The following is a 12,447-nucleotide window of genomic DNA, read 5'->3' as shown; positions in this document are numbered from 1 at the left end:
CTTCAATTATCTATTTTGCTTTATTCTCTCTATCATTTGTTGAAATGCCTAGGTAGGCTCAGGAGCTGGGAGTTAGCTGCTGATAGATGGCTGCACGGTGTGTTCAGCTAGCTGCCAGTAGTGCAATGATGCTCCTTCAACAAAGGGTACCAAAAGAACAAAGTAAATTAGGTATCAGAAGAAAATGTGAATGTTTAAAAACATAATTTATGCTTACCAGATAAATTCCTTTCCTTCCTGGCAGGGAGAGTCCACGACTTCATTGCTTACTGTTGGGTTATACAACACCTGGTCACCAGGAGGAGGCAAAGACACCCCAGCCAAAGGCTTAAATATCCCTCCCACTTCGCCTATCCCCCAGTCATTCTGCCGAGGGAACAAGGAAAAGTAGGAGAAACATCAGGGTATAAAATGGTGCAAGAAAAAAAAAAATATATAAAAAGGGAGCCGCCCATCAAAAAATAAAAATTACAGGCAGGGTCGTGGACTCTCCCTGCCAGGAAGGAAAGGAATTTATCTGGTAAGCATAAATTATGTTTTCCTTCCATAAGCCAGGGAGAGTCCACAGCTTAAATCCTTACTGTTGAGAAAACTATACCAAAGCTCCAGAGGACACAATGAATAACGGGAGGGAACAGAAAAAAAAAAAAAAAAAAAAAAAAAAAAAGAGGCGGACCCTATTCTGAGGGCTCCACCACCTGCAAAACTTTCTCCCAAAAGCTGTTTCAGCCGAAGCAAACTTGTAAAATTTAGAGAAAGTGTGTAAGGAGGATCAGGTAGCCGCCTTACAAATCTGATCCATAGAGGCCTCGTTCTTAAAGGCCCAAGAGGAAGCCACTGCTCTAGTGGAATGAGCCGTTATCCTCTTAGGAGGCTGTCGTCCCGCTGTCTCATAAGCTAAGCGGATGACACTCCTCAACCAGAAAGATAGGGAAGTAGTAGCCTTCTGCCCCTTACTCTTCCCCGTATAGATGACAAAGAGGAAGATTGTCTGAATACCTTAGTAGCCTGAAGATAGAACTTCAAGGCACGAACCACATCTGTGAAGCAATCGTTTCTTCGCTGAAGGAGGATTAGGACACAAGGAAGGAACAACAATTTCATGATTGATGTTACAATTCAATACCACCTTAGGGAGGAACCCTACATTAGTAAGTAAAACTGCCTTATCAGCGTGAAAAAACAGATAAGGGGGATAAAATTCCAAAGCAGAAATCTCAGAAACTCTGCGCCCAGAGGCAATAGACAGCAAAAAAAGAACCTTCCAATATAACAATTTAATGTCAACAGTATGCATAGGCTCAAACAGAGCCTGCTGAAAAACACTAAGAACAAAATTGAGGCTCCAAGGCGGAGCCCCAGATCTAAACACGGTCTGATCCAAGCCAGAGCCTTAACAAAAGGACTGCACATCCGGAAGCTCAGCCAAGCTTTTGTGCAGCAACACCGACAGGGCCAATATCTGTCCCTTCAAGGAACTAGCAGATAGGCCCTTTTCCAGTCCATCCTGGAGGAAAGCTAAAATTATGGCGACCATGGAAAAGCCACGCTCCTCGCACCAGTACAAGGAAGTCCTCCACACTTTATGGTAGATATGATGAGTAACTGGCTTACGAGCTTGAACCAGAGTGCCGATAACACTCTAAGAGAACCCTCTTTGGGCTAAGATTAAGCGTTCAATCTCTACGCAGTCAGCCTCAGAGAACCTAGATTTTGATGAACCAAGGGAACCTGTATCAGCAGATCTCTGCAACAAGGTAACCTCCATTGAGGAGATGAGGACATCCCCACCAGATCCGCAAACCACGATGGAGCAATCAGAATCACAGATGATTGATGTTAACCACCACACAAGGGAGAATCGGTAATGGAGGAAAAAGATATACGAGACTGAACCTTCATGGTACTGATAAGGCATCTATCAATTCCGCCTGAGGATCCCTCAACTTCGACCCGTACCTGGGTAGCTTGGTGTTAAGGCGGGATGCCATGAGATCCATCTCCGGCGTCCCCCACTCGCTGCATATCAATGCAAACACCTCGGGGTGAAGAGTCCATTCCCCTGGGTTAAAGGATTGCCTGCTGAGAAAGTCCGCTTCCCAGCTGTCCACACCTGGAATGTGGATCGCTGACAGCTCTTGTATCTGAGATACTTCTCTCATTGCCAAGGAACTTCTCGTTCCCCCTTGATGGTTGATATAGGCCAGCGGTGGCCAACCAGTGGTCCGTGGACCACGAGAAGATGTTGGTGGTCCTTGACACCATCAAGCAGGAATTAGTCTCCTCTGATGGTGTCACCCCCGTTGCACCGCAACTCCCTACAGTGCCTGGCTGGACATCAAGGAAGAGTTAAATTACAATCTCCCTACGTACCTTGCATAGTACTGCATAACTTGAGTAGCTAGATTGTATTTGTAACTCCTCCCGCTCAGCGCACTGCTCAGAGGAAGATGCTTCCATTCTAAAGCCAAAAGAGGTTGGTATAGTCTTGGCTTGAAATAGTGGAATTAAAGTATATAAAAAAAGAAAATCTTAAAAAAAAAAAAAAATATTCTCTCATTTCATTTATTTTCTTCCCTTTACCTGTCTCTTTGTAGTAGTTTTCCTTATCCCTTCAGATGGAATTACATTGCAGTTTGTCTTCCTCCCCTCCAACTTTTTTTTAAATTAAAACAAAATTTATGCTTACCTGATAAATTTATTTCTTTCTTGACACGATGAGTCTACAGATCATCTAATTACTAGCAAAGCTGTTAAAGTGAATGTCAATTTTGATGCTTAAGTGCCCGGTTTTTAAAAATTTGATTAAAAACAGGGGCACTTTAAATTCATCAAAATTTACATTTCACTCCTGTTGTGGAAATTTTTTTTTACCTTTTAATCCTGACAGCAGCTCCAGCTTCCTCCGGTCGTTGCAAGCCATTTCTGACATCAGAAATGATGGATAGGTCATCCTCCAATCACGGCTTCCCCCCCCCCGGGGGAATCAGTGTCTGATTCAGCGCCGTGATTGGAGGAAGCTGGATTCCTCATTTTAGACCCAGGAAGAGGCTTTGCGACGGGCGGAGGAAGCTGGAGCTGCTGTGAAGATTAAAAGGTAAGTTTTTTTTCTCAACAGGAGTGAAATGTAAATTTTGATGAATTAAAGAGCCCCTGTTTTTAATCAAATTTTTAAAAACCGGGCACTTTAGCATCAAAATTTACATTCACTTTAAATATCACCTCCCTTCCCTCCAACCCCAGTCATTCGACCGAAGCAAAGGAGAGGAAAAGAAGCAACAAGGTGCAGAGGTGTATGAAGTTTATAAAATACCAACAACCTGTCTAAAGAACAGGGCGGGCCGTGGACTCGTCGTGTCAAGAAATACATTTATCAGGTAAGCATAAATTTTGTTTTCTCTTTCTAATGACACGATGAGTCCACGGATCATCTAATTTCTATTGGCAATCAATACCCAAGCTAGAGTACACAGATAAGGGAGGGACAAGACAGGGAACCTAAACGGAAGTCACCACTGCTTGAAGAACCTTTCTCCAAAAAGCAGCCTCAGCCGAAGTAAAAGTATCAAATTAATAAAATTTTGAAAAAGTGTGAAGAGAGGACCAAGTTGCAGTCTTGCAGATCTGCTCCACAGAAGCTTTATTTTTGAATGCCCAGAAAGAGGAAACAGCCCTCGTAGAATGAGCCGTAACTCTCTCAGGAGGCTGCTGTCCCGCAGTTTCATAGGCAAAGCGAATTATACTCTTCAGCCACAAAGAAAGAAGTAGCCGTAGCTTTCTACCCCTTGCATTTCCCAGAGAATATCACAAAAAGAGCAGAAGACTGACGAAAATCCTTAGTCGCCTGTAAACAGAATTTTAATGCACGCACCACATCTAGATTGTGCAAAAGCCGTTCCTTTTGAGAAGAAGGATTAGGACAAAAGGAAGGAACAACAATCTCCTGATTAATGTTCCGTTCTGAAACTACTTTAGGGAGAAACCCTAACTTAATACGCAAAACCACCTTATCCGAATGAAAAATAAGGTAAGGAGACTCATACTGTAATGCCGAGAGCTCTGACACTCTACGAGCAGATAAAATAGCAACAAGAAACAAAACTTTATATCTAAGGAATACATAGGCTTGAAGAACTAAATTAAGACTCCAGGGAGGAGTAACTGGCTTGAACACAGGCCTGATCCTGTCCAAGGCCTGACAAAAAGATTGTACGTCTGGGACCTTCTTGGAGAAAGGACAGAATTCTAGGAATCCTAACTCTACTCTAAGAGTAGCCCTTGGATTCACACCCAATATAGATATTTACGCAAAGTTTATGAGCCTGAATCATGGTCTCAATGACCGATCCCGAAAATCCACGCTTGGATAAAATTAAGCGTTCAATCTCCAAGCAGTCAGCTTCAGAGAAACTAGATTTGGATGAAGGAAAGGCCCTTGAAGTAGAAGGTCCTTCCTCAACGGAAGTCTCCAAGATGACATGTCCACCAGGTCTGAATACCAAATCCTGCGAAACCACACAGGTGAGGATCATAAACGCCCCTCTCCTGCTTGATTTGAGCAACGACCCGAGGTAGAAGAGCAAATGGAGGAAATAGGTATGCGAGACTGAAATTCCAAGGTAACGCCAGAACATCTATCAGTACAGCCTGAGAGTCCCTTGACCTCGACCCGTACCTCGGGAGCTTGGCATTCTGCCGAGATGCCATGAAACACAATTTCGGCTGATCCCATTTGAGAATCAGGCTGGAAAACGCTTCCGGATGGAGCTCCCACTCCCCCGGGTAAAAGGTCTGTCTGCTCAGGAAGTCCGCCTCACAGTTGTCCACTCCTGGAATGTGGATCGCCGACAGACAGCAATTGTGGGTTTCTGCCCACTGAATGATCTTGGCTACCTCTGTCAGGGCCAAGGAACTCCTCGTTCCTCCCCGATGGTTGATGTAAGCCACTGAGGTTATATTGTCCGACTGGAACTTGATCAAACGGGACGAAGCTAACTGAGGCCAGGCCAGGAGAGCATTGAAGATTTCTCTCGGTCTAAGTTTGTTCTACCCATTAACATTCTGGAACTGAGTCCATGTTCCCTGAGCCTTTATAGAGCCCCAGACTGCTCCCCATCCCAGAAGGCTGGCATCTGTTGTCACAATCAACCAAGAGGGTCTGCGAAAGCAGGTTCTCTGGGAGAGATGATCCAGAGACAACCACCAAAGTAGAGAATCCCTTGTCTCCTGCTCCAGCTGTAATCTCGGAGACAGAGCCGCATAATTTCCGTTGCACTGCCTGAGCATGCTTAACTGCAGGGGTCTGAGGTGGAGACGGGCAAACGGGATGTCGTCAATTGCCGCTACCATCAGCCCGATTACCTCCATGCACTAAGCCACTGATGGCCAAGGAGAGGACTAAAGTGCTAGGCAAGAATTGAAAATCTTTGATTTACTGACTTCTGGAAGAAAAATCTTCATTGATAAGGAATCTATTATGGTTCCCAAGAAAATTTACCCTTGTATTTGGAACTAAGGAACTCTTATCCAAATTCCCCTTCTATCCGTGAGACCACAGGAAAGATAACATTTCCGTGGGAGATCTTGCTTGTTGAAAGGAAGGCGCCTGAACTAGAATGTCGTCCAGATAGGGTGCCACTGCATTGCCCCGCAATCTGAGCACCGCTAGCAGGGATCCCAGAACCTTTGAGAAAATTCTAGGAGCTGTGGAAAGACCGAATTGAAGAGCCACAAACTGAAAGTGTTTGTCTAGAAATGCGAACTTCAGCAACTTGTTCCCGTTGATGGGAACATGCAGGTACGCGTCCTTTAAATCTACTGTCGTCATGAATGGACCCTCTTGAACCAAGGGAAGAATGGAACAAATAGTTTCCATCTTGAAGGACGGTACTCTGAGGAACTTGTTTAGACTTTTGAGGTCTAAAATTGGTCTGAAGGTTCCCTCTTTTTTGGGAACCACAAACAGATTGGAGTAAAATCCCAGACCCTGTTCCTGCAGTGGAACAGGAACTATCACTCCCAGGTTGGAAAGGTCCCGAACACAGAGTAAGAACGCCTCTCTTTATCTGGTCTACAGATAATCTTGAGAGCAGAAACCTGCCCCTGGGAGGACAAGTCTTGAACTCTAGTTTGCATCCCTGGGACACTATGTCCACCACCCAGGCCTGAGCGAAGAAGGAAAGTCTGCCCCCCACAAGATCCAGTCCCGGATCAGTGGCAGACCCTTCATGCAGACTTTGAGTCAGCAACAGGCTTCTTAGATTGCTTCCCCTTGTTCCAAGACTGGTTGGTCCTCCAGGAAGATTTGGACTGTTCTTGTTTGGTAGAGGGAGAGGAAGGCTTACCTTTGAAGTTTCGAGAGGAACGAAAATTACTCTGACGTCCCTTTTGCTTATTCCTCTTATCCTGAGGGAGGAAATTACCCTTGTGATTCAGACAAATAATACCAGGCTGCTACAGGCAGGGAGTTCCGGCACAATCCATATGCAGAGGCGGATCCAGGCAGCTAACAGGTAACAGGGGTGCTAAGCTGTGTAAAAACGGCTGGTGTAGCCGAAAATATAGATTCAAAATGCATATACAGCAGCACTGAGGCAAAGGAGTAGCAGGGCAATCCAATAGTTAAAAAATATAACTTATTTAAACATGTGTTAAAAGAATACACAGCTCCAAACTCCCTGACTAGTTTCGTGCCCTATAGGCACTTAATCATAGGGTAAGTTTGTCAGGTGATAGTACCTCTATTTAAAGGGACCAATACACCTGTATACAATTAAATGAAACAACACATACATAAAATACAAATATATGCATATCTCATAAAAACAACAACAAATAATTCCATTTGCATGCACCAATTCTAAGTAAGAAAAAGCAGCTCACACAAGCTAGTTTGAATATGTTTACATTGTTCATATGTTATGTTATTTATGTTACTATATGTCTGATACTGCAAAAAATACACATAAAAAAAAAAGACACCAATACAACATGGTCTAAAAGACACATTCCAAATGGTGCTTAACTATTCTATGCATAAATCCAGAATTGCTATAAAACTGGATCATTAATTATGCAGTTTGATGGATGTTTGACAAAGAATTCCACATACAGATTTGCGGGACAGCCATGGGGGCAAAATTTGCTCCCTCGTTCGCAAATCTGTATGTGGGATGTTGGGAGGATAAGTACCTTTATTCAAGCAGTAACCCATTTAAAGATCGTGTCGTCTTTTATATGCGTTTCATTGACGACTTGATCTTTGTCGTCAAAGAGCCTTTTGATTACAAGGGTTTCCTTGCATATCTAAGCGACAGTGAATTTAATCTTGGTTTTGTGGGAGACACTTTTGGAATTAGTGCTAATTTTCTTGACCTTACTTTAAAGGGTGATCCTGACCTAGGAATGGTTATAAGTGACACATTCCGCAAGGCAACAGCAGGGAATACCATTCTCCACGCGAAATCTTGTCATCCTCCCCACTTGGTGCGTTCAATCCCAAGAGGACAGTTCCTGCGATTACGCAGGAACACCAATTCTGATGTCTTATTTGATGAACAAGCTAATGCTTTGATTGAGCGACTCAAGTGGAGAGGTTATGACGAATCACTGTTGAATCAAAGTTACAATGAGGTGAGATCAAAATCGCAACATGAGTTAGTACAGGGATCTACCAGACCAAGTCTTGTGACACAAGAAACTGTGGTCTTTTCGACCGAATACTCGAGCCAATTTAATCAGGTCTGTTCAATTTTGAAGAAAAATCTTCGCCTACTTGAGGAGGATGAGACCTTAAGGTCACAGATTGGCAAATGCAAATTTGTGTCGAAAAGACCACCAACTTTGTCTTCCAAGTTATCCCCTAGTTTGGTTTGTTCTGATAAAACTGACAAAAGTGATTGGATTAAAAAGAAAGGCACCTATAGGTGTGGACATGGCCCCTGTGTCACTTGTAGTCACATTAGCATAGGTAATGGCTTTAAGAGCACGCAAACGGGAGAAGAATTTTCACATAAATTCTATGCCAACTGCAGAACTACTTTTGCGGTTTACCTTCTGGAATGCAAATACTGTCACCTACAGTATACAGGTCAAACGACTAGGGAACTGAGATCCAGAATTAGGGAGCACATAAGGGATACAAGGGAATATGTAAAAGAGTCTGCGGTAGCCAGGCACTTTAATCTTATACATATGACCAACATATTCAGTATGAAAGTTCAAGTCATTGATCGTATCATGTTCCCACCCAGAGGGGGTGATAGGTGTAAATTGTTGTCAAAACAAGAAATATATTGGATTTACAAATTGAGAACCATCACCCCCCTGGGTTTGAATCGTGAATGGGACATGAGCTATTTTGTGGAGTAGTCACTTTAAGATCCATACATTTCTGTGAATGAGTGTATATCTGTACATATTTCTATATAATACATTTAATGGTTCAGGGATATTTTCATATAACAATAATTTCATATTTAACATAAGACACAGTATGTGTGTTTTTGAAAAAATTATTTTTGAATAGAAGTTAACAATAATTGGTGAATCCGATTACATGTTAATTATGAAATCATGTGTATTTTTTACAAATTGGTCCTCTGGGGATTTGTTTGTTTTTTCAAGTGAATTTTTATCCCTTAACTTTATATAAAACTTTTCCATAATCATTGTTTTTTTACATATGTGTTCTTTGATGGGCTTTCATAAATACCAATCATGGTTTGCAATTTCAAATTGTTGAAAAGAAATTCTTTTTGCAAATAATTATAAATAAATTTCTTTTTTGTTCTTTTTTGGTCTTTTTTTGATGATCCATCAAACTGCATAATTAATGATCCAGTTTTATAGCAATTCTGGATTAATGCATAGAATACTTAGGTATGTGTACCGAGCACTAAAGTTTATAAAAAGGCCTTAAGCTTACTAACAGATTAGCCTCCTAGCAGGCTAAATAGTAGGTAACAGAATAGGGGGCGATAGTAAGCGCTGAATAGCTTAAAAGGCTGGAAACTAAATTCTGGCGAATAATTTATTCCATATACATTCAAATTAAAATCACAGATAAAATGTTAAAACACAATGTTCATATATAAATACAGTAAAATTCTGTTCACGGATCCATGAAATATTCCAGGAGTTTTGTACCTGGCTACTTTAGTTATACAAAACCTTGAATGTAGCTATCTCCAAAGTTCTTATGTGTGTTTGGGATAGATTAATAAGTCGGTTACCTGACTTAGGCGTTCTGGATATGGTTCTATTGTCAGTGGATGAAAAATGTGTGGACTGTGGTTCAGATCAGACCAATGTGATGTGTAACAATAAACAATATCAACTTTCAAATAAACATTAAAATCTCAGCACATGATGGTGTAAAAACATTAGTTCAAACTTCAATACAAAATTCAAAAAATAATGCAATAATCAAAGGCGTGTGAGATCCGTTACCGGACCAAGTGGAGGAGGGGCTGTGAAAGAACGTGACGTTGATGCAAAAAGTAGGTGTTTAACCCCAGAGAAATGTGAATCCACACTAGCGCTAGTGAAAAAAAATTCAAAAAGAAAAAAATATATAAAAAATATATATAAAAATAAAGAAATATAGAAAAATATATATATATAGTTCAATGTAGATCAATCTTGAACAGATGAAAAAATGTGAGACAGATGAAAATAATGTGTATCTTCAAAAATAAATGAATAATCCCCTTGAAAAATAAAACAAAATTATCCGCAATCCAAAAGTGTAAAATTACGTGAAACAGATATAAATCTTGATGGGCAAAAGTCTTAATTGGCAGAGATTCTATATAGGTGCTCCTAAACACAGAGCCGCTTCAGCACCCTAGATGCCAGATCCGGAGGCCGTAGTTACCAACTGGTAAGTGATATTAGTCTCAAGAAAGGCCAAATCGTGGCCGAAACGCGTTGACAGACATACTGGTGAGCTTGATTCTTATACCACTATTGTCCCTTATATACAGTGTTGCACTATTGTTTTTCTTTTTCTTTCAGGCTTTTCATCTTTTTATATTTTTGTGATATTGACTTTATGAACAATATTTCTATATATACTATATGGACTTCCATCATAGACACTAACAATATCACTTACCAGTTGGTAACTACGACCTCCGGATCTGGCACCTAGGGTGCTGAAGCGGCTCTGTGTTTTGGAGCACCTATATAGAATCTCTGCCAATTAAGACTTTTGCCCATCAAGATTTATATCTGTTTCACGTAATTTTACACTTTTGGATTGCGGATATTTTTGTTTTATTTTTCAAAGGGATTATTCATTTATTTTCGAAGATACACATTATTTTCATCTGTCTCACATTTTTTCACCTGTCCAAGTTTGATCTACATTGAACTATATATATATTATATATTTTTCTATTTTTTCTTTATTTTTTATATATATTTTTTATATATTTTTTTCTTTTTGAATTTTTTCACTAGCGCTAGTGTGGATTCACATTTCTCTGGGGTTAAACACCTACTTTTTGCATCAACGTCACGTTCTTTCACAGCCCCTCCTCCACTTGGTCCGGTAACTGATCTCACACGCCTTTGATTATTGCATTATTTTTTGAATTTTGAATTGAAGTTTGAACGAATGCTTTTACACCATCATGTGCTGAGATTTTAATGTTTATTTGAAAGTTGATATATTGTTTATTGTTTCACATCACATTGGTCTGATCTGAACCACAGTCCACACATTTTTCATCCACTGACAATAGAACCATATCCAGAACGCCTAAGTCAGGTAACCGACTTATTAATCTATCCTAAACACACATAAGAACTTTGAAGATAGCTACATTCAAGGTTTTGTATAACTAAAGTAGCCAGGTACAAAAGGCCTGGAATATTTCATGGATCCATGAACAGAATTTTACTGTATTTCTATATGAACATTGTGTTTTAACATTTTATCTGTGATTTTAATTTGAATGTATATGGAATAAATTATTCGCCAGAATTTAGTTTCCAGCCTTTTAAGCTATTCAGCGCTTACTATCGCCCCTATTCTTTATGCATAGAATAGTTAAGCACCATTTGGAACGTGTCTTTTAGACCATGTAGTATTGGTGTCTTTTTTATGTGTATTTTTTGCAGTATCAGACATATAGTAACATAAATAACATATATAACATATGATGAACAATGTAAACATATTCAAACTAGCTTGTGTGAGCTGCTTTTTCTTACTTAGAATTGGTGCATGCAAATGGAATTATTTGTTGTTGTTTTTATGAGATATGCATATATTTGTATTTTATGTATGTGTTGTTTCATTTAATTGTATACAGGTGTATTGGTCCCTTTAAATAGGAGGTACTATCACCTGACAAACTTCCCCTATGATTAAGTGCCTATAGGGCACGAAACTAGTCAGGGAGTTTGGAGCTGTGTATTCTTTTAACACATGTTTAAATAAAAGTTATATTTTTTAACTATTGGATTGCCCTGCTACTCCTTTGCCTCAGTGCTGCTGTATATGCTTTTTGAAAGGAAATTACCCTTTCCCCCCACAATGTCAGAAATAATTTTCAGCTAAGCCCAGCCCAAACAAGGGCCAAAAGCTTAGACTTAAACAAAAACACCCTCAGACCAGGATTTCAACCATAAGGCTCTGCGGGCCAGTACGGCAAAAACAGAAATCTTTGCTCCCAGCTTGATAACCTGTAGGGATGCATCCATAATAAAAGAATTGGCCAACTTAAGGGCCTTGATCCTATCCTAGATCTCTTCAAAGGGGAATGTCCATCTGAATAGAATCAGACAACGCATAAAACCAGTATGCCGCCGCACTAGTGACGGTAGCAATACACACCGCAGGCTGCCATTGTAAACCCTGGTAAACATCTTTTTGAGCAACCCCTCCAACTTCTTATCCATAGGATCCTAGGAAAGCACCTTTCCCTCTGGTAACCATAGAGATAATGGAGTCCAGCCCTGGACCGAATAAAATCTTCCCCTTGAAGGAAAGAGAAAGGAGTCTGGGTTAAGAAGTCATATCCGCAGACCAAGACTTCAACCAGAGAGCCCGGCAGGCTAGAACCGCAAAGCCAGCAGCCTTTGTTTTTTGCGAATCTGCATATTCACGTCACAGATAAAGGAGTTAGCATTTCTCAGTGCCTTCATTCTCTCCTGAATATCCTCAAGGGGAGTCTCCACCCCAATGAGCTCCAGTAGGTAGCTGCTCCAGCAACCGCGGCTACAGTTGCTGCCTGTTAAAATAAAATCACTGTATGTTGAAACATCTTCCTCAGAAAAGTTTCCATTTTTTATCTATAGGCTCTCTAAATGAAGAACTATCCTCCAGATTGATAGTAGTATGCTTAGCCCGTGTGGAAATAGCGCCATCCACCTTCAAGATGGATCCCCACAAATCTAATTGAGAGTCAGGGACCGGGAATATGTTTTTTTAAAGTA

The 12,447-nt window shown here is 40.7% G+C and overlaps 1 protein-coding gene across 3 annotated transcripts in view; it reads right to left on the bottom strand.

Annotated features, from left to right (window-relative positions):
• The window catches only part of CAD (carbamoyl-phosphate synthetase 2, aspartate transcarbamylase, and dihydroorotase), a 290,191-nt gene that overhangs the window by 172,595 nt on the left and 105,149 nt on the right, over positions 1 to 12,447 (bottom strand). The gene's annotated exons all lie outside the window — the stretch shown is intronic.

The sequence above is a fragment of the Bombina bombina genome, chromosome 4, assembly GCF_027579735.1.
Source record: "Bombina bombina isolate aBomBom1 chromosome 4, aBomBom1.pri, whole genome shotgun sequence".
NCBI classification, from domain to species: Eukaryota; Metazoa; Chordata; class Amphibia; order Anura; family Bombinatoridae; genus Bombina; species Bombina bombina.
Note: the sequence above shows the minus strand (reverse complement) of the source record. Positions and strands in the feature narration are given on the sequence as shown.